Below are 21,932 nucleotides of genomic sequence, written 5' to 3'. Positions count from 1 at the left end.
GCACACAGTGGCTCACAAGCCCCTGTAACTCCAGGTCCAGCCAGAGACATGCCTTCCTCTACTCTCCAATGGCTCCTGCACACACATGGTGCATATGAATTCAGGATGGGGAATACTCGTACATATCAAATAAATAAATATAAATAAGATCCTTGGTGGTGAATCCAGTTCTGTCTTTGTTTGGTTGGTTTTCCATTAAGGCATGAAAGGTTATCCTGGATCTTGGTGCATGGCAACATCTTTCTAAACTGAGCACTCAGGAGAAAGTCACAGTAAGAGCATCCAGCGCGGCTAGAAACGCTGCTTCAGTACCAGGCTAAGCCTTCGGATGCGTTATCTCACTGATGATGTTTAGTTCCAGCTTTACAAGAAGCTGAGGCTAGGGATTGCCCTAGAGCCAAGGGCGCATCTCAGGTCCGGCTGAGCTCAGAACCAAATCACAGCACTGCATACAGGAAACTGGAGGCACACAGTCCTAGAACTCAACTTTCCTTCATCTACAAAAAGAATTATGAATAATAGTTCACAGATAACACAGAATAGTTTAAGAGATGTACAGAAGTTGAATTTGTGTTTAAACTAGTTTCTATTTCAGTATGGGGCTCATGTCTTAAATCCTAGCACCTAGAAGCCTGAAGAAATAAGATCAGATGAATGGGCAGTCCCAGAAGCATAAATTCAAGGTTAATCTGGCCTACATGAGGATCCATTTTCAATAGGTCAATAAAATAAAAGTAAAACAAAAAACAGCAAAATATAACCAGTCAACTGACCACACAAACAAATAAACAAAAACCACAAGTCCCTGTGTTTTTCTGTGAACAGAAAGTCCAGGAGGCACTGAACTGGAGCATTGATGAATATTTTCAAGAAAACTGAGACAGCGCAAATGATCAAGTTGACAGAATCTAGAGCCACCCTGGAGGAGAACTCGCATTAGGGATTCTCTAGATAAGGTTGTCTAAATCAGGCTTGTGGGCATGGCTCAGGGGATTGTCTTGATCGTATTCATTGATCTGGGAAGACCTGGGCACCCCGGGCAGCAGCATTCCCTTGGCAGGGCATACTGAACTGCTTAGGAGTGCAGAAAGCTGACTGAACAGTAGCATGCATGTGTTGGCTGCTCTTTGCTCCTGATTGTGGCTGTGATCTTAAGGTCCGGTTGTTGTGACTTCCTTGCCATGCTGGACTGTAATCTGGACTGTGAGCTAAAATTAACCCTTTCTGCCTTATGTTGCTTCTGTCAGGACATTTTATCACAGTCACTGGGAAAGAAACTAACTCAAAGCAAAACTGGGTCACTGTGGCTTAGAAAAATTCAAAATAGTGATGGGAGGCAGATGAGAATGTGAAAATTCAGAGGAACACTAAAAAGCATAGCAAGAGCAAGATGCTAGGAAATCTACTTTATGGAAATAAAAGGTTTATGTGACAAATGAAGGAGACTTAAATCAAACAGTCAAGGTGAACATTACAGTTGTTTACTGCTGCTGTGAAGAAAAATCACACTGTTTTGAGCCTAGCAGAACAGTCCAGGCACTGTGGAGGCTACCCACCCAGAGATGGGGCAAGAGCCTTTGTCTGAGAAAGCTTTATAATCTTAGCTTTTAATCAACAACAGGCTGGCTTGTTTTTCATATGATGAATCTTCTCTCAGGAATGTGTCAATAGCTACAGTTGTTTATATATGGTCCAATATTGTCTTATGCTCAAAGTATTATATAACTTATTCATAAATGACCTGAGTACAGATTAATATCACTAGTGAAGACACAGTGATGCATTTGGTGGGAGAATAGCGGTAGGTGGAAGAACAGAAGTTTAGGATTGTGAAAGTCAGGTTTATCAGCGTAAGTGGTTACGTCACTGACTTCAGTCAGTCATGTGCTCTTTGGTGATTCACAGTCCATGCCATAATCATGAAAAGAGACCAGGGGCAGATGTGTTAGTATTTGGTAGGTGATCTACTTCAACATTACAGTCTACTAACTTAGAGAGTATAATGACGGATAGGTAGCATGATTTCTAACCCTGAAGCTCACTTTCTGAAGAAAGAACACCCCATACCATCTACCAACAGCCTAACATTACTCCTAGTGAACAATGATTTAATTAGATAGGTGCTTTGAAATGGTACTTTTTTTTTTTCAGTTTAATGAGATCCTATTTATTTACAATGTTTTATTAAACATTTTACATATACATTATGTTATTACACATATATTACATATATACATATATAATTACACATATATAATAATATAATAAACTACCTACAGCAAGATGAACCAGGAAACAATCAGGAATTATATAAATGTTACATTCATAGTGTTTGGGCTATTTGTATCTGGCAGCTTTGAAGAAAACATCTTTCCTGTCTTGGTGCATCTAAAAATTCTGAATGTAAATCAATATCTATCATATTTCATCATTATCAACTTAAAACATCTATCTAGGCCTAAAAACATCTTAACCTCTAAACAACTAAGCTTAATTGTAAAACTAAACTATCTGGTCTTCAACCCCATGAAAGACTTGAGAAGGAATAAAATAAATTACCTGAATATACAGGGCGTGTAGATTAGTAGCTTCCCAAATGAGAAGATGACAAAGACAGTTTACTGAGCAGTCAACCAAAATTCTCTATAACATTGGAGCATCATCTTCGTCCTTCTGGCCCAATATATCTGACAGATATGTTTGTGAGGCAGGAACTATTGAGGACTTGCTTACCCTGTCTTGGCAGAGTTTTGCTGTTGTCTCTGTCTGCATCCAAGCTTGCCCATTTTTAGGCAGAATTCTGTCTGTGGTAGAAACGAGGACATTTTGCCCAGTGGCTGTTTTGCCACATTTGAAGCCATCTCCATAAGGAGGTTCTTTGATGCTTAATATCTTCTTTTAGGTAGGCTGGGTGTTGCCAGGAGTTAACCTGTCTCAATGTAAATGTATCTTTGAAATGATTTTTTAAAAATTTATAAATACCATATTTGGTATGTCTCTGAGGTTTTTGAAGACTTTATCTGTTTACCTTATCTTTCTATAGAATCATATCTATGTATTATACCTAGAATGTATATTCTTGTGATAAAAATACACTAGTAATGGTGAAAGGCTACTTTTAAATAAGATTGGTACTTTGAACATGGTCACCCAGGCTCCTTTATACCCAGTCCTGAGAAATGAGTCACTTACAGAAAAGACAGTTTTCTGATATTTAGGATTAGAGAGGCCTTTAAGACCCAAAAGTGTGAACCATGCTTTCAAACATAAGCTTTGTAAGTAATGAAGGTGGTATTTGGAATTCTCGTCTGCCTTATCATTTTTTCTTATTATTCATTTACTTTCGATTGCAGGCAGAGAAAATGGATGTTATTTTCTGAGTCCCCTAAAGACTCCAAAAATGTGTTGGTTGTATTATTTTTTTTTTTGAAGAAAATATCATGAGAATAAAGTGACAGCAATTTCCAGAGGAATTTTGTGAAAATGGCTTTGCAGTATCTGATTTAATCAAACAGATGGGTTGGCACAATGTCTGCATGTGTTTTTCAGTATAAAAAGTAAAACAGTTGCCTGAGATTTAGGTAAAGGAACTATAAAAACAATCGATAAAGTAACTTCTAAATTCTACATCCCAATCGTCCTCCAAATTATTTCAAAGTTCTTATGTATGAGCTTTAGATTTTTCTTTAATTGAAATATCTCAGCTCATATATATTGCTGAAAAATTAAATTACATCAGTTTCTCCACATTTTTCCAAGAAACATGAAAAGTACTGAAGTGTTTATAGAAACATATTTCATTGACATAGAAAGTAATAAATTTCAAAAAGAATATCTGGTTAATGGAATTGCTATATTGTTTTCCCAAAACTGTATAGAACATATATTTTTCACATAATCAAGTCAAGTGTTGGTGACTCAAGTTTCTTTCAATTGTTTCAGCATTTCTGGAAGTGAAGTCAAAAATCATTTGGGAAGAGAGAATGTATTATTGATCATATTCTACTTGAGAGGAAACAACAAGCCAAAACCTTTCTAATCAACAATATGTGCTAAAATAAAAATTTACAGTTAGAAAAATTCATTTGCAAAATTGAAAATCTTATCAAAACAAGGTAACTTAATATCCAGCTCTATGCTCCAGATGGCATTCTTTATGGTTATGGACTGATACTTATTAGACATCATATAGAACTGAGTAGGTACAACTGGTGATGAGAAAAGGTATTTTATTAATTATATTTTTTGAAATTCAAATATGATTATATCTTATTTCCCTTTCTCTTTCCTCCCTGAAATCCCTCTTATGTATGTCCATTTTCTCTTTCTCAAATGTACGGCCCTTTTTTCTTTTTATTTCACTATTCAAGGTTTGTTTGGTGTTTTCATTGACATGACATTGGGTATTTGGTTGCACCACCCATATGTAGATCTTAATTTTTACATAATATTGCAATGTACCCTGTAGATATATATTACACAAAATAGTATCATTTAGAAAAGTTATGCACAAGATATGCCTGATGGATTTACACACTGGAGCCAGGTTATGACTAATTGGGAACTCGCTGGCCTAGGCATGTTTGATGAGGGTGCTCAGCACAGAGACACAGCAGGCTCCTAGGACTGTTGAAGCCTGCATACAATTGGCAGTGTGTCTTGGAGACAGTGGGACTGTCACACTAACCAGGTTACCACTACACAAGTACCACTTAGCATCAGGGTAGTGCTGTGGGAACTGAGGTTTTCCCCCAGACCACCTCAACCCAAGTGTACTTAACCACAGCTCAGATGAGGAGGAGACAGAGTGTGGTCTCCATAGAAACCCTGCTGCAGCCTGGACAGTGAAGTGCTAGGACATGGGAACAGTTTAGAACTGCAGCTCTTTCTGGATCCCCCAGACTGTATCAGCACTCTTCTTCAGGCGGGCCTCCTCTTCAGGAGTCAGAGTGGCCATCACAACATCTGAGATTCCATTTTGTCCCAGGATACAAGAGACACTGAGGAAGACATCATCCTTGATCCACAGAGACTCTTAATGATGGTGGGGATTCTTCCCCTAAGATTCTTCATGATGCTCTCAGCCAAGTCTGCCACAGAGAGGCCAATGGCCCAAGACCTGTAACCCTTCAGTTTGATCGCCTCGTAGGCACTGTCAATGACCTGTTTGTGTACCTCCTTCCACCGCTCCTTGTCAGCATCAGTGCCCAGTTCTGGATTCAGATTCTTCAGGGAGACAAGAGCAACATTCATGCCACCCCACATGAGCACCTTGGAATCTCCATGGTCCCCTAGGAGCCACCCATGACAGCTCAGCGGGTGAACGCTCAGCCTTTCTCCCATCAGGTAACGGACTCCAGCAGAATCCAGATTGCAACCACTTCCAATAACTCAGTTTTGGGGGAAAACCACTTATTTTCCAAGCCATGTAGGTCAACATATCTATCCACTGGGTTGGACACAATGAGCAGCTTGCAGTACGGACTGTATTTCACAATGTTGGGAATGAAGAACTTGAAGATGTTCACGTTTCTCTGGACCAAATTGAGTGGTGGACTCTCTCTGTTTTGCTGACGGGCTCCCGTTGTGATGATGACCAGCTTGGAATTTGCAGTCACTTTGTAGTCTTTGCCAGAGACAACCTTTCCTGTTTCTAAGGAAAAGGCTGACATCATCTCTCCCTTCAGTTTGTCTTCCATGATATCAACAAGGTCAATTTCATCTACCAAGTCTTTTATTAAGATATTGATGGCCCAAGCCATGCCAACAGCACCAATCCCAATGACCATAATCTTGTTCTTGGGGGCTTGTTCTTCCTTAAGAAAATCCATACTCAGCTGAACCTTGAGGGTTGACATCTTGGACTTTGAACCTTTTGGAACTGCTAGTATATGATGGTGGGTACTAAGGATGCAACAGCATTGCCTGGACTTGGCAACAGTGGCTCCAGTACCTGGCCTTTTTTTTCTTTAAATATTGTTACATGCAAGTAACACACACATATGTATACATATAAAACACACACACACACACACACAACACACACTTTCCTAAATACATAAATTTTTTATAAATTACATATAATATTGAAAATGCAGGTCATGAAAATATCAAAATGATACTAAAATGTAATACCTGGACTTAAAAGAATCTTTCTTTTTTAAAAAATTATTCTGAAAAATAAAATTACCCACAATTACATTTTAATTCTGGAACAAAACAGAAAATATACAACAGAGGAATATCAAGTGGCTTAAATGCACTTAAGGAAACATTTGACTTCCTTAGTAATCACAGAATTGGAAATCAAAGTTCTCTGAGGTTCCATCTTAGACCTATAAAAATAGCTAAGATCAAAAATTCAAGTGATAGGAGCTGAAGAGGTGGCTCAGAGGATAAGAGCACTGTCTGCTTTTCCAAAGGTCCTGAGTTTAATTCCCAGCAACCACATGGTGGCTCACAACCATCTACAATGTGATCTGGCGCCCTCTTCTGATATTCAGGCAACATGACGAAATAAATGGCCAGACATATTAGAATAGTGGACTGGAAGAACAAGTACATCTTTTCTTGCTGTATAGATGTAATGCAATTTCAATTACAATTTGTACATGGGTTTCCTAAATACAGAACAGTTGTTTCTAAAGTTTATAGGGAAAGAAAAAAGTACTATTCATTTATTGAGACAGTGTCTCACTATGTAGACCAAGTTGGCCTCAAATTCATATTCACATGGCTTTGCCTCTGGAGTGATGAGATTAAAGGTATGTGCCACAACACCCAGATGAGCTCAACAGTTCTGTTCAAAATTAAAAAAAAAACTTTGGAAATATCACACACCATGATCCTAAGACTCATAAAGATAGAGTAATGATCACAGTGCAGTATTTAGCTGAAAGGCTGGGTACACAGATCAAGAAAAACTGACAGAGATTATGAAAATAAATTCATACAAGTATAAGCAATTGATTTATTGATAAATAAATGGGAGGATAATCTTTTCAGCAAATCTTGTTAGGATAACTTGAAAATACACATTCACAAATAGGGTGGGAGGACTTTAAATGAAGCCTTGCGTTACAAAGAAGACTCTAAATGAATCATGGATCTAAAGCCAAAACTACAAAACATTTGCAAAAAAAATAAATTAAATATACATTTGTGAAAACAAGCCACAATCCATATGAAAAATTCAAAATTGACTTTATTAAAACTTGAAATATCTGTTCTGAGAAAGACTTTGGAGTGTGTGTGTGTGTGTGTGTGTGTGTGTGTGTGTGTGTGTGTGTGTGAATGTATGTCTATTATATGTGTTAAAAGCCTCACAAGGCCATTTCTATTCTCATCCTTTGGCACATGGCACCTAGTTTCTTGTCTTTTTAAACTTTACATTTCATTTTTAATTATTATTCAGTTTGTCTGATTCTTTGTTTCCTCATCAATAGGAAGACAGTTCAAAAAGAGCTCCTTCCTAATCATTAGCTCCCCACTCCCTTGCATTTCCAAAGTGTCTCTGGCTAAGTGGCTTGCAAAGGACGCTGCTACTGGTCATTGGCTGGCCAATATTTTTGTACTCCCCAGGAGCTGTTCATCAACATATGTGCCAGGCTGAAGTCATTTTAATGGAAGGTGAACAAGCAGTAAGGATGACTGACTGAAATGATCAGGCAATAAGCCAGGACTTCAGGGGCCTTTTCTTTGTCCCTAAACAAGATGCAACTGTTGACACTATGGTATATGAAGAAAACTTGAAGAGTGACTTTGCTGAGCAGAACCACAGAAGAGTGAGGCTGACACTGGAGCATGGATTTGCTTCCATGTGACTTTACGACATCCTCTAAAGCACAGGCTGGCCTTGCGTTAGGTGCAGTGCAATCCTGGCATTACATGAGTCTGCTTTGTAGCCTCTTTTATAAACTGTCATTACCTCTGGCACTAAGACAGGGATTGAAGCTGTTCAGTCTAGAAGAGCATTAAGGAAGTGTCTTTCCATGTTCTACATCCATCACTGTCTTAGCTACTTTTCTATTGCTGTGATAAGACATTATGAACAAAGCAACTTACAGAAGAGGTTTTTTTGGTCTTACAGTTTCAGAGGGTTCGAATCCATGACCATCATGGCAGGATTTCACAGTAGCAGGCAGGTAGGAATGGTGCTGTCACATGAGCTGAGAGCTTACATTTTTTTTTTTTTGAGACACAACCACAAGACAAATGGGAGTGGCCTGGACTTTCTAAAACTCAAACCCCACCTCCAACAAGGCCACACCTCTTAACTTCCCAAACAGTTCTACCAACTGGGATCAAGCATTTAAATATATCAGCTTATGGGGGACATTTTTATTCAAGCCACCACACTCAGAGATGGCAAAAAACAAAGGCTTTACTGGAAATTGTGCATTTCTAAGGTTAAAATACTGACTCTTTATTCTTGGCATCTTATAATATGTTCACTATGGTTTGATGGAGCTACTAACTTTAAATGATTTCATTTCAGAGAGTACACTAATTGATAAGAGTCTGAGAAGGAATGACTAAGTCCTGGTTGCAAGAATTTGTACTTAACCTATCTATATTGTATAGAAGAATTAACTACAATTGATTTCACAGAACAATCTGACATAAGATAGTCTGGTTAGATAACACTACCAGCCTTATCTCTATTTCATAATATCATAGAAACTCTTCATGATGTAAAATAAAGGAAAGGAATGTTTATTTGATATTGTTTGTGTGGTTAAGACCTCTCTGCTGACAGTCAAGGAATGTGAATTTTCTTCCTCTGGTTGAGGCCAAGTAGCTCCGTCCCCACTTTCTTACTGGAGAACGGGATTCTAGACCTCAGCTTACTTTTCTTTAAATCCTACACTGTGTGGTTGCTACTCCCGCCACCCTTTCTTAGAACCTTCATTATTGAAAATCTAGCCCAAGAAACAGCGTTTCAGCACAGGAGAAGGCACTGCTGTGTAGTGCATGTCTACCATCAAAGCATGATCTTGAACGTAGGTTCAGAAAAGATAAATCCACGATGTCATCAATGTGAAGCACACATATGTTAAAGGATGATGTGGGTATTCCCTTGATTGTTCTTTCTGAACTTTTTAAAAAATATATCTGGAGTGTGACAGGAAGTTGACGAAGTATTCATCAATCCAAGCCCCAAGGGACCTGCATACCTGATCATATTGCTTTCAACATTTTACAATTGATTTTATGTTTCATAAACTGCTGGTTGCATTTATTATAGAGCCATATCAAATGACTTTCTATGCCACATAATGATCCTATATGCTTCTGTGGTGGAACTCTCTCATGTGGTGGAGAATTTAGGAAATATTGCTTGTTTTATCTTTGGGGGCGTTGTGCCTCTTGTCGCTAAATTTGTCTCTTCCTTTGCTTTTTCTGGTTTAAAAGTTCAGAGTCAAATTCACAACCTATTTCCAGCACTTGGTTCTGTCTTTGTTGTGTTTTGTCTTTAGGGCATATATGTATATGACAGCCTTTCCAAAATGTATCCAGAAATATACCCCATATACCTATATTTCTCATGTATTTATGTGTAGATTATTATAACACATTTATTCTGTTAGAGTTATAAGGTATTTTTCAGTTGAGAAAGGATAAAACTAATTGCTAGTGATTTGTATGTGCTTGTGTCAGAAATACAGATACAGAGGACCATGTATGTGTGCTCCCATGTACAAACTGGTTTGAATTATATGTTTGGAGACTTGAAATATTATAAAGTCTACCAAATCATGGCTCTAGGCAATGAGCTCTCAGCCACTGTCTCAGCCAATGAGGGTGTGCTCGACAACGCAATACTTCTCACCTTCTACACTACTCTTTGTGTGTTTTTACAGAATTCTGTCAAAGGAGAACAAAAGACCGCAATGCCAAGGAGGCTTCAGACAGGAGTCTCAGTGGCCCAATGACAGACTTACGTGTCTGCCATAGTGATCTGAAACGTGTTCCTATATGACCTGATAATCCACCTCCAGGTTTCATTGTGCCGTACACCAAATCCCTCCACCATGAATAGAACTTGGGACCATATTCATGGAAAGCATTCACTCTACCACAGAACTAGATACGAGTCCTATCAATCGGTAAGATTACCACCTATTATCTAAGAAGAAAATTAGTAGCATGTCTACGAATGAAAGCTGCTTACCTATTTCCCTTATAGATAAATTTATTAAATAGCCATTAAAGGCCTTTTGGTCTATAATATAAACAATAAAAACTCCCAAAAGGTAGAAAATAAAACTAAAAACTTGTTCCATGTCAGAATCGTTATTATCAGGCACATGGATCTGGCTTCACACAAACCTGTAAGTGTGGTCAGGAAGACTGAGTCAGGGGAATACTAGTGTTGCATCTTTGTTGTCGACTGTTATGGGTGACATCTGTGAAAACTAAACTTGAAAATGAGGAGACCCTGGATGGACAGCATAGGCATTGGATATTCTAGATGTAGTAAGGAAAATGATCCTTCTGACAGAAATTATGTGCTTTTTTCCCATTTTCATTTGACTGTAACAGAGCAATGAGAGAGTTAATTCTCCCTGTATGAGAGATGCATAAATGTGTAATCATAAACGTAGAAGGAGGACTATTTGGGAACAAGAAGGAAACCAAAGGGAGAAGGAGACGAGACTGAAGAAGATAATGAAAATGCAAACATGATAAATGGACACGGCATACATATATGAGACTGCATCAACAATAATGCATCATTTTGTGCAATGAAGATATGCTGAAAAATGGTGATTCCCACAAGGATAACAGCAAGGCATGAAAGGCAAGTATATAGCAAGAGTTACAAATGTAAAATGATTACTTTAGGACTGGTGTGATGCTTAGTGGGGAACGTGCTTCCTAGCAAGCCTGACATCTGAATTTGATCACCAGAACAAACATGGTGAAAGGAGAGAACCAATTTGTACATCAAATTATTCTTTGGCCGCTATATGGGCTTGTGACATGCATACACACATGCATATATCCACACACGCATACATGAGGAAATAATTGTACTTTAAAATTATAGAGAATTATACTAATTATTTTTTAAAGAAAAGTGTCTGAAGGACTATATATATATGTGTGTGTGTGTGTGTGTGTGTGTGTGTGTGTGTGTATGATATACTGGCTATCATTTTTTTTCTGGTTAGCTTTTTAAACAAACAACTTGACACAAACTAGAGTCATCTGGGGGGAGGGACTCACAATAAAAAAAAATGCCTTCAGAAGATCAGGCTCTAAGAAGGCAAGCCTGTATAAGGCATTTTCTTAATCAGTAATTATGACCGATGTGGCTGGAAACACCCTGGGCTGGTGGTTCTGGATTCTATAAGAAAGTGAGCTGAGCAAGCTATAAGGAGCCACGCAGTAAGCAGCACCACTCCCTGACCTCTGCATCAATTCCTGCCCCCAGGACGCTGCCCAGCTTGACTTCCTGCCTTAGCTTCTTTCAGTGAACTGTGACTCAACATACCATGTAAGCCAAATACCATCCCCAGAATTGCTTCATCAAGCAGTAGGAAGCCAAAGTAAGACAGATGAGAAGGGGGACAAGAGATGTAAGGACAATGTTATGCAGTTATATGTTGTAACTTCAACTTTCTACTTCTTTAAAAAGGTAAAATACACACTATCCCATTTTGCCATTCTTTGTCTCACATGTGTTCATTACAGCAGGTAGCACACAGAAGGTCTGAGAATGGATAAAGCAGCTCCCTCTGAAACATCCATGCTTCTATTCCACTATGTTCCTTGCTTGGTTTTCTTTTTATTCTTTCTTTTCTTTTCTTTTCTTTCTTTCTTTCTTTTTCTTTTTTTTTGTTTTTTGTTTTTTTGTTTTTTTTTTGTTTTTGTTTTTTGTTTTTTTGTTTTTTGTTTTTTGAGACAGGGTGTCTCTGTGTAGCCTTGCCTGTCCTGGACTCACTTTGTAGACCAGGCTGGCCTCCAACTCACATCGATACACCTGCCTCTGCCTCCCAAGTGTTGGGGTTAAAGTCGTGTGCCACCAAGTCCTGTCACTCCTTGCTTCATTTTCATGGGTTCAGAAAGTATTGTTCTCTCTCTCTTTCTCCTCCCTCCTTCCCTCCCTCTCTCTCTCTTTGCCCCGCCCAACCTAAACACTTTCTGTCTTTTTCCACAGATCCCACAAAATAAACATCTAATTCAGTAACCAGTTGATAGGCATGAAAAAACAAACTGTATACTGAATGGCGGAGACTGTAGGCGTTTTAGAAACTTAGTACATTAACCTGTATCTGTTACATGTATAACAAAATTATAAACAGAACTTAAGAAGCAAGAAAACTCTTTCCACTCCTCATTTTAGTCATGAACAGTAAAAACCTTGTGAAATTTCAGTATTTAGATTTCATTTATCTAAGATTTATTTTTATCATTTGGGTTAATGTGTACATGGATGCATGTCTGTGTGAATGAATGCCATTGTGTGTATGGATGCTCGCAAGGGCCAAAGAGGGTGTCAGTTTCCTTGGAAATGGGATCATAGTGAATTGTGAACAGACTTATGTGGGTTCTGGGAGAGAAACTAAAGTCATCTGGAAGAGTAGTGGGTGTGCTTACAGCTCAGCCATCTTTCCATAACCAGTGTGTTTTCATGTTAGAAATTATATAACAATGCACAGAACTGCTTTCTTTTAAGTATATTTATGTAAATATATATATATGTATGTATGTGGTACCTGGGGTTGATAGCAAACAAGTCTCTCTGGGAATTTGCTATTCAATTAGGATCAATCAAATTAAGTTAATCTTAGATGTATTGTTCTGTTTTAAAGATATTTACACATAGTAAAGTAGTATGAATCTGTGCTGGGGATATGGCTCAGTGTGCAAAATTTTCATAGCAGAAGAGAAAGACATAATTTCATATCCCTAGCAGCCTTGTAAAAATTTGGCATGGTGGCATGTATTTGGAATCCTAGCACCAGGAGAGGGCAGGGAGGTGGAACCCTGGAGTTTGCTGACCTGCCAGACTAGCAAATCAGTGAGATCCCGTTTAGTGACCGACCCTGTCACAAAAAGTAAGATGAAGAGCAATAGAGAAAGATGTCCAACATCAACCTCTGGCCTCAACATGCACATATATGGGCAAGTGTACATGTAACACATACTCTCATACAACACACACACACACACACACACACACACACGCACAAATACATTAAAAACTGTGAACTGGATAATATGAGATTCAGATTAGTTTCTCATACAGTTTTATAGGCATTATCATTATCTTTAAATTTGTAACATTGAACTGTTCAGACACAGAGTAAGATACTGGATTTGACAATAACAGTTGACTAAATTTTTGACATAAGCTTTTTTCATGTGTAAACATGCATCATGGACAAATACTTCTCTAGAATTCTCCATCCATTAAACAGTAAATTTACTACTTTTTTCTATGGTAATTGCATAAGAAAGATTTAACAATACCTCATCTCATAATATTGCTTTAATGGAAGTAGACTGAACTCAACTTATGATAACACTAGTTGTAGGCTGGCATGGCTCGGTGGATAAAAGTATGTGCTACTAAGCCTAATGACCTCAGTTTTCTCCCCAGGACCCACATGGTGGAAGAAGACACTCAAATCCTATGACTGTCCTCTGACCTCCACATGCCTGCTGTGGCATCTGTGTGCCCATCCTTTGCCAAACATAAGTAAATAAGTATAATACAACTTTTGGGATTATTGTTCCAATAATGACAAAGACAGCATGTTTCCAATGAAATAAAAATATAATAGAAAGCCTATTTTTACTATCTAAATCATAACATTAAGCCATCTAAAACATCAGGGTGCCAGTATTTTTTTCATATTATGCTTTAGTTTTATTTTTGATGGGAAACTTTTTTTATGTTGTAGGAATGGTTATTATTTTTAATATTTTGGTTTTTTCCCCCAAGACAGGCAGGGTTTGTCTGTGTAGCCTTGGTTATCCTGACCTCAGTTCAGAGACCAGGCTGGTCGTGTTTCCCTCTCCCAGTGCTGGGATTACAGGTGTGCACCACCACACTGGGCATAGGAATTGTTATTTAACAAATTTCTGTTTCCTTGAATTACTGGATGTGATATAAACATTATTCTGTTAAATTTTTTTGTTAACTCTCTCTGTGTGGGTGTCTTTTGTCTACACAACACACATACACACACACACACACACACACACACACACACACACACACACACACACGTATTGTTCCTCTAAAGTCACATCTTGTTTATGTGGGTGGCATTTTAAATTGTTTTCTTGCTTTCTTGTTTTTTTTTCCTCTATTCATAATAGTTTCATTTAAGTCTTTGAAAGGACATTTTCTAAACCTTCACAGACATATGCTTCGCATACCTAATTAACTTCCGTCAGAGAAGAACCATGACCAGGGAAAAGTGGAGACTCTCGGCAGGGGGTTCCCCACCCCCCACCCCACCCCTGACTGCCTGTTTGTTAACTAGACAATATGTCCACAGCTTGCACTGACCACGAAAGGCATTCTAGTCAAAGCTCTTGAGAGGTGAAGAAGGTAAATGCTGAGTTCTCCTCTAACTCTGTAAGTCTTAGGATTACTGTGCTGGCAGGTAGAAAGAAATGTTCCACCAACGTCTGAGCTTGTATTTCCCAAATGGAGTTGGTTCAAACTACCATACAAGCATGCACAATCAAAGTAATCAACATTCATTTTTGAAACAGAGGAGAGTGAGTTTATTACACACACACACACACACACACACACACACACACACACTGTAATGTATTACGGAATGTTTAGTTTAAGATTTACATTGAAAAGCAATTCAAAAAGGTCACTTGTCCACTTAAGCGATCTTATTTTAAATAGGTGAGTCTATAGTACTTAGATTCCTGCCTTGCAGTTACTTAATGGAACTGGTGTCCCCTGAAGAGGATGCTTTGATTTAGTTCAATTGCTGATTTAAAGGCATCAGTGTAAACTTCATCACTACCAACTTCGATATCAAATTAGTCATTTTTAAATTTCAAAGAGGAGCTGTGCAGATGAAAAGGAAGGAAGTTAGAGAAACAGGATCTAGAGATGAAAAAACAAAATACTTGATGAACCTTAAATGCTAGGTAAAGCTTCAGCATACCCGATGTGTGTTTGGAAGATTTCAAGGGACACATCAACAGTCAAATTCAGCTAGAATTTTTTTTTCTCATTTAGTCATTGAGCTGTCTAGTAACTGTTCAGAGTTAAATGGTTTGTTTTTCTAAGAGGACTAAAGCCAAGGTCCTGCCAAGAGGCCCAGAAAGAGAAGAAAGTGTTCAGAGTCCATGAGAAGTCTGAGCAAAAGAGGTCTCTATCTGAAGAGACTTGATACTTTTTGAGCATATACAGGGGGAGGAGGTCCCCCTCAGTCACAGTCATAGGGGAGGGGAGTAGCGGGAAAATGGGAGGGAGGGAGGAATGGGAGGATACAAGGGATGGGATAATAATTGAGATGTAATATGAATGAATTAATAAAATACATTTTTTTAAAAAAAGAAGGTAGGCAACCTTAGAGTAAGAAAAGAACAGGCACAGCTCCTTGAGATTTGGGAATTGCATGCATAGCAAGGCTTTTGGAATCAGTACTAAAAAAAAGTGTTTATATCTCATTGATTTGAGGGAAGAATAATGGAGAAAGAAGATGGTAAGATAAGAAAATAAGATGGATAAACAGATAAGAAAGAAGATAAGAAAAAGTAACAGATATTTTCTTTTTACTTACATACTAATTTATAGTATAGTATTCAACTTAAAGCAGAAACCTCCACTTTTCATTAAGTCTTATTGATTTTTTTTTTTCAAATTCAAAGCCTGGGCATAATCCTGAAAAATATCTCAGTGCTAACAGTTACAACAGTGACTGCAGCTTCAGCTAAACTACACCACTTTAGCTAAACTACAGTTCCATTATTAAGACCTCAAATGATGTTGGGGTTTTATCCAGTGACTGATGTTTTCACTCTTCACACCACTGTACTCAGGAGTAGATTCTGTCCACATCACTAGTCTTTCTAAATATGAAATGTATCATACAGTCTCTTAGTGGTACATCCAGTTTAACCCCTCTATTTTCTGATTCGCTTCATCCTTCATTTGTTCAATTATCTTAACACACACACACACTTCTTGACAAATGAAACTCCATTTCTCCCCTAAAAAGTGCTATCATTAAGTGTACATCCAATATCTTCTTTGGATACCAGGGGTATTTGTCTTAAAAGCCAAAAACTGGTCAAGAGACCACACAGACTTTAAAAAATCGTGATAATAATATAAAAATGCTTTAAAAACTTATTCATACTGGTATTTATTTTGCAACTTAACTCTTAAAAAATGGTCCTTTTGGTTGCATTTGACTCAATGGCATTTGTAGGCTGTCATTACCTGAAGAAATAGTGAACTAACATCTCAAAATGAATGAGAGGTAGTTGACCTTTAGAAGCACATTTTCACAGTGAAGCTTTTTTCTTTGTGTGTGTGTGTGTGTGTGTGTGTGTGTGTGTGTGTGTGTGTGCATCTGAAATAGAAATATACTAAAAACATAACTTGTTACTAAAAGTTGTCTCAAAAGTTAAAAAAGAAAACTAATCATTTTCTCTTAAACATCTCTTAAGGACAGGAATTCCAGGAACTGGTAGTTTAGCAAATTATATTTATAATTTCTGATAACAGTGAGAACTGAAAATATTAGTTTCAATTATTGTTCAACGTCTGACATATATGTTAGATTTCTGTTGTTGTTGTTGTTGTTGTAGTCCTTTGTTGTGGATAAATCCTAGAGCCTTGAGCACACTAGACAAATGTCCAACCGCCACACCACATCCCTAGTCCACTATCCACTAGGCAGTCTTGAAAGCCGTTTTGAAATGCAAATATATAGAGAATCCACTGTCTTTTGTAGGGCATTTTAGTTTATGAGAAGTGATGAAACCCACAATATATGAATAATCAGCGCACAGTCCATGCAAGGGCAGATGGAAAGGCTGCCTGGCTGAACCTTGCTCCAGGAGACCCCTCGTACCATTTAGTCACTCTTCTACTAATACTATGGCCAACAACTACTTTCTGTTTCTATGAATTCCAAGGTTCTAGAAACTTTGTGTAAAAGGAGCCCCACAGTGTATGTGTGTGTGTGTGTGTGTGTGTGTGTGTGTGTGTGTGTGTGTGTGTGTGTAACTTTGTCTTAGGGAGATTTTAAGATACATTTATTTTGGAGTGTGAACTAGTTCTTCATTTGCCTTTTAGTTACCGGGTGATAGTTCCTTGTACTGACAAACCATAGAGGATATATGTACTACTCTTATCTCTGAGCTGTTCTGAACAATGCTGCAATAAAATATTGTAAATGTATTTTTTGTGGACATGTTCTTACTTTTCATAGGGTAATATCAAAAGCTGGAATTTCCTGGGTGTATTTAACTTTTTAACCAAGTTTTAAATTGTTTTTCAGAATGTGTGTACCAGCAACCTTCCCCTAACTGTATTAAGTGGTTCTAGTTTCTCCAAGTCATTGCCAGCACTTACTCTCTGTCTTTTTTATTTTAATTTTTTGAGAGATCCATCAGCTGTCCACAACTCCTAATTTAGGGTACACCTCTCTGATCCCTCCTACCATTCATGTTAAGGTACTGACTGGTTTGAGATAGTGCCTGTCTTAAGTACTCAACCACAGACTGAGTTCATGAGTCTAACAGTCCTGACATGTTCAGAAGATGCACAGAAACTCACCCCAACATCTGTTTGTTTGTTTGTTTGTTTGTTTTTTGTAATCTTTTTGTCTGCTCTTTTGCAATATTTCTTAAACCTTTCAGGGAAAGAAGTATGTAGATCTTCATCTAGGAGTGAGTATTTCACGGTCATTTACTCTTTGTACTTTTATCAGCTGCTGTGTTAAGCAGGATCTACTGCATCAAAAATAGCCCCTTTAAGGAGTGGCTTCTATGTGGCCAGCCTGTTCAGCTCACATCTAAAGATGCACATGTGAGACACAGCATGTAATATTTGTCTTCAGGCATCTGATTTACCTCACTCACTATAATTATCTTTCTACTTTCACAGATTTACCTACAAATTTTATAGTTTCACTTTTCCTTAGAGCTAAATAGCATTTCATTGTAGAGATGTATCATATTTCTTTATCCACTCGTCAGTTGATAGACATTCAGGCGGGTTCCATTTTCTAGTTATTGTAAAGAGAGGAGCAATGGATGTAGAATAATACAGTCCTTTGGTATAAGCCCAGGAACAGGTATACCTACATAATACAGTAGATTTATTTCTTTGTTTCTAGTTTTATTTTGAACACTATATTCATTTTCACAATGGCACTCCCAGTTTGGACTTCTATTAACAGTTTCTACCTTATTCTTTTTAGACAAGGTCTTTCGCTGAACCTAAAGCTTGTCATTTAGGCTAAACTCACATCTCTATCCCCTAGATGGAATTTTACATGGCTTCCATCATTCCTGACTTTAAATGGGTGTTAAGAATCTGAAATCAATTCCTCTTCTTAAGCAACAAGCACTTTACCCACTTACACACCTCTTGAGTTCTGTAAAGTGTTATCTTATTGTGAGTTCTTCAATTCTTTTCAAATGTAGGAGTTAAAATTATCATAAAAATTTAAATAGTAATAAATAAGGAAGTTATGTTGCATCAAGCACACTGTATGGTTCAATCTAATCAGCCTATGAGACCAGAAGTTGGTAAAGTATGTTAGCTTATAAGTTAACATCAATTCATTGATTCCAAAAGGAAATACTACATTGCAACATTTAAAGACACCAGGAATTCCACTCACCCATGACAAGTAGATGAGATTGCTTAGGATGCTTCTGAATCATAAATGTTTAACAATGAGAATTGAAAGCCAGTAGGACATAATGTTTTTTGCTCTTAGAAATATGTTTAGTTTGGGTCATTCATGATGAAAAATACATATAGCAAAAGGTGGTGCTGAGAATTGGGGCAGAGACAGGTGGACCATGGAGATAAGAAAGCCACAGAGATCCCTGGTCAACCCTTCTATCCAATAAGTGAATTCTGTGTCCAGAGGAACCCTGTTTTAAAAGATAGATAGAGACCCATCTGAAATTAACCTCTTGCCTCCACACATGCATAAAACCTCATACACCGCACACGCGCGCACACACACACACACACACACACACACACACACACACACATTCCTGAAATAGCTAGAAAACGTAAAACATCTTTCCAAGAGGCAGAGAGGATGGGATTATGATGAAACATCTTTTCTAAGTTAGTAAGTCTTGTAGTGCTGAGAACAGACCTCCTCCTCCTCGTCCTCCTTCTCCTCCTCTAATATACACAGTTACACTCATTAGAGAAAATTGATTTTCCCCTTGCCAGTGAGAATTGATTAGATAGCTTCTTGATTAGGAAAAGAGCCTATGTTTACTTCACCCTCTCAGTGTGGAGACCTCATCTGATTTAAACCTGTGTAGGTCTTGAATATGCAACCACAGACTCTGTGAGTTCATTAGTACATCTGTCTTAATGTGTCTGTAGGGAACGGCTTTCTTGGAGTCATCCATTACCTCTGGCCTTTAAAGTCTTCCTGTCCCCTCTTTCCCATGGATCCCTGAGTTTTGAAAGGAGGGGGTTGATGAAGACATCCCATTTAGGAATGAGTGCTTCAAAGTCTCTGAATCTCTTTATACTGTCTAATTGTGTGCCTCTGTTTTACTTCCAATCTACTACAAGAAGAAGCTTCTTTGATGAGGGTTGAGGGAGGCACTGATCTATGGGTATAGGAATACATCTTTAGGAGCCATCATTAGCTGTGTTCTGCTAGCAGAAATGTAGTTGGTTTCTCCAGATTCTTGGCCACTTTGGCAGTGTTAGGTATGAGTTCCGTCTCATGGAGTAGTCCTTAAATCCAAACAAGAAGTGGTTGATAACTCCCATAACATTTGTGCCATTATTACGCCATTATATCTTGTAGGTAGGTAGGTTGCTGTTGTAGGTCACAGGGTTGGTGGGTCTCCTCTGGGAGAGTGCAGAGCACCTTCCAGCACTGTGAATGCTAGTCAGCACAGGAGAGGCTTCTGATTGAGCACCAGCTTGCTTCTCTGTGTTCTATAAGTAAGTGTTTTCTTTAGCAATAGGATATTGCCAAGGCTATATTTATTGCTCTTCACAAACAAATGATTAGGCCCTATCGCTTAAGAGAACATTTCGTATACAAAGAATACCTCAAGATTGTGCCTCAGGAATCAGCATTCCTAGCTCCTCACAAGCCCTACACATGTTTTTCTTAGAAATTATGCTCTGCTTTTCTTTCATGGTAATACAGGACCCTAGGGCTATTGCCTATGTACATAACAACACTGAACAATCTGACTGAGATGGATTATAATTTATCATTGACTTTCTCGAACATAAATTTATTTCAATTTTGAAATCAGTTGGATGATGTAGGAATTTTATCTTTTCTGTTTTTCTAGTTAAGATGTTACTGACCCCTTTTTCTTGGAAGACTTCACTATTTGGGAGCAGTGGAATTATTTCTGTGTTGATGAATAAACAGAGTAATATGACAAATGTAGAAGCCAAGGCTTTTGCTTTTCTCTAAACTCCTGGTACTAAAGTGCAGTAGCAAACCTTGTAATGTGCAAATTACACATTGTCTTTCAATAATTAAAGTTGCCAAATACCTCAAGATTGTGCCTCAGGAATCAGCATTCCCAGCTCCTCACAAGCCCTACACATGTTTTTCTTAGAAATTATGCTCTGCTTTTCTTTCATGGTAATACAGGACTCTAGGGCTATTGCCTATGTACATAACAACACTGAACAATCTGACTGAGATGGATTATAATCTATCATTGACTTTCTCAAACATAAATTTATTTCAATTTTGAAATCAATCGGATGATGTAGGAATTTTATCTTTTCTGTTTTTCTAGTTAAGATAGCATCAGATTAAATGATTGTCCTTACAGCAGTGACAGTACGTGGCCTGCCTTGTAACTCAAATTTCCTGTAAAAGTATCTAGGTGCTCTGAGCTGCTCAGATGTCAATGAAACACAAAATCCTCCCTGTTTGTAAACACTATTCTCATCATTTTGAAGTCCATCCTAATTTAACTTTCTTTTTCTGGCATATACACTCAGTGCATGTGTTTACTTTGATTAAATCCATTTCCCCTTATTGATATGTCTTCTTTTTACATTTCCTTAGGTCAACTTAGTAGACCTCTTTAGAGATTCAAGAACTTAATCATTTTCATTATAAAATGAAATCAAACCACCCAAATCACTGTTCATTACAGTGACTGAAATAGCAAAAGTTATCTAGAGACATGGCCTCTTACGCTCTGGGATGCTCATAGGTTAAGTCATTTCTAATAAAAATGAGCTAACCATGATGCAACACTTTTAACTCCCAACAGCTGGAATCTCTCAATGAAGAGATATACCTCCTCTATAATAATTAAATACATCTTAAGCTTTGCTAGTTCCATAATATTTTAAATTAAAATTTATATTTAACTTAAATCTTATCAGTGAATTCAAATATCAAAAGAGATTTCAACAGAAATGTTTTAGATTTGAGCTTTATCCTTTTAAGTGTGTTTAAAATTTAATTTTATTACTGTTTCTATTTATTGATGATTGACTATATTATTGTCTCTGAAGTTTGTAATATTTTTTATTTGGAAAGGGGTTTCACTGGTGATCTTGCTGAAAGCATTTTGTTAAAAAGAAAACTACTTAGGGAAATTTCATTGAAAAAATACTAAATAAAATTTTTAGTCTTTTATGTAAGTATACCACAGTTTCTTTATCCATTCTTCAGTTTAGCAACATCTAGGTTGTTTCCAGACCCTGGCTCTTACGAATAAAGCTG

The 21,932-nt window shown here is 37.7% G+C and overlaps 1 protein-coding gene and 1 pseudogene across 12 annotated transcripts in view; both read right to left on the bottom strand.

Annotated features, from left to right (window-relative positions):
- Positions 1-21,932, bottom strand: part of MAGI2 (membrane associated guanylate kinase, WW and PDZ domain containing 2) — a 1,410,398-nt gene that overhangs the window by 802,814 nt on the left and 585,652 nt on the right. The gene's annotated exons all lie outside the window — the stretch shown is intronic.
- LOC311600517 (L-lactate dehydrogenase A chain-like) lies at positions 4,218-5,858 on the bottom strand (annotated as a pseudogene). The gene has a single exon. The product of its transcript is annotated as an L-lactate dehydrogenase A chain-like (transcript).

The sequence above is a fragment of the Acomys minous genome, assembly GCF_964271855.1.
Source record: "Acomys minous genome assembly, chromosome: 6".
Classification (NCBI taxonomy): Eukaryota; Metazoa; Chordata; class Mammalia; order Rodentia; family Muridae; genus Acomys; species Acomys minous.
The sequence above is the reverse complement of the archived record's forward strand: the minus strand, read 5'-3'. Positions and strand labels throughout refer to the sequence as shown.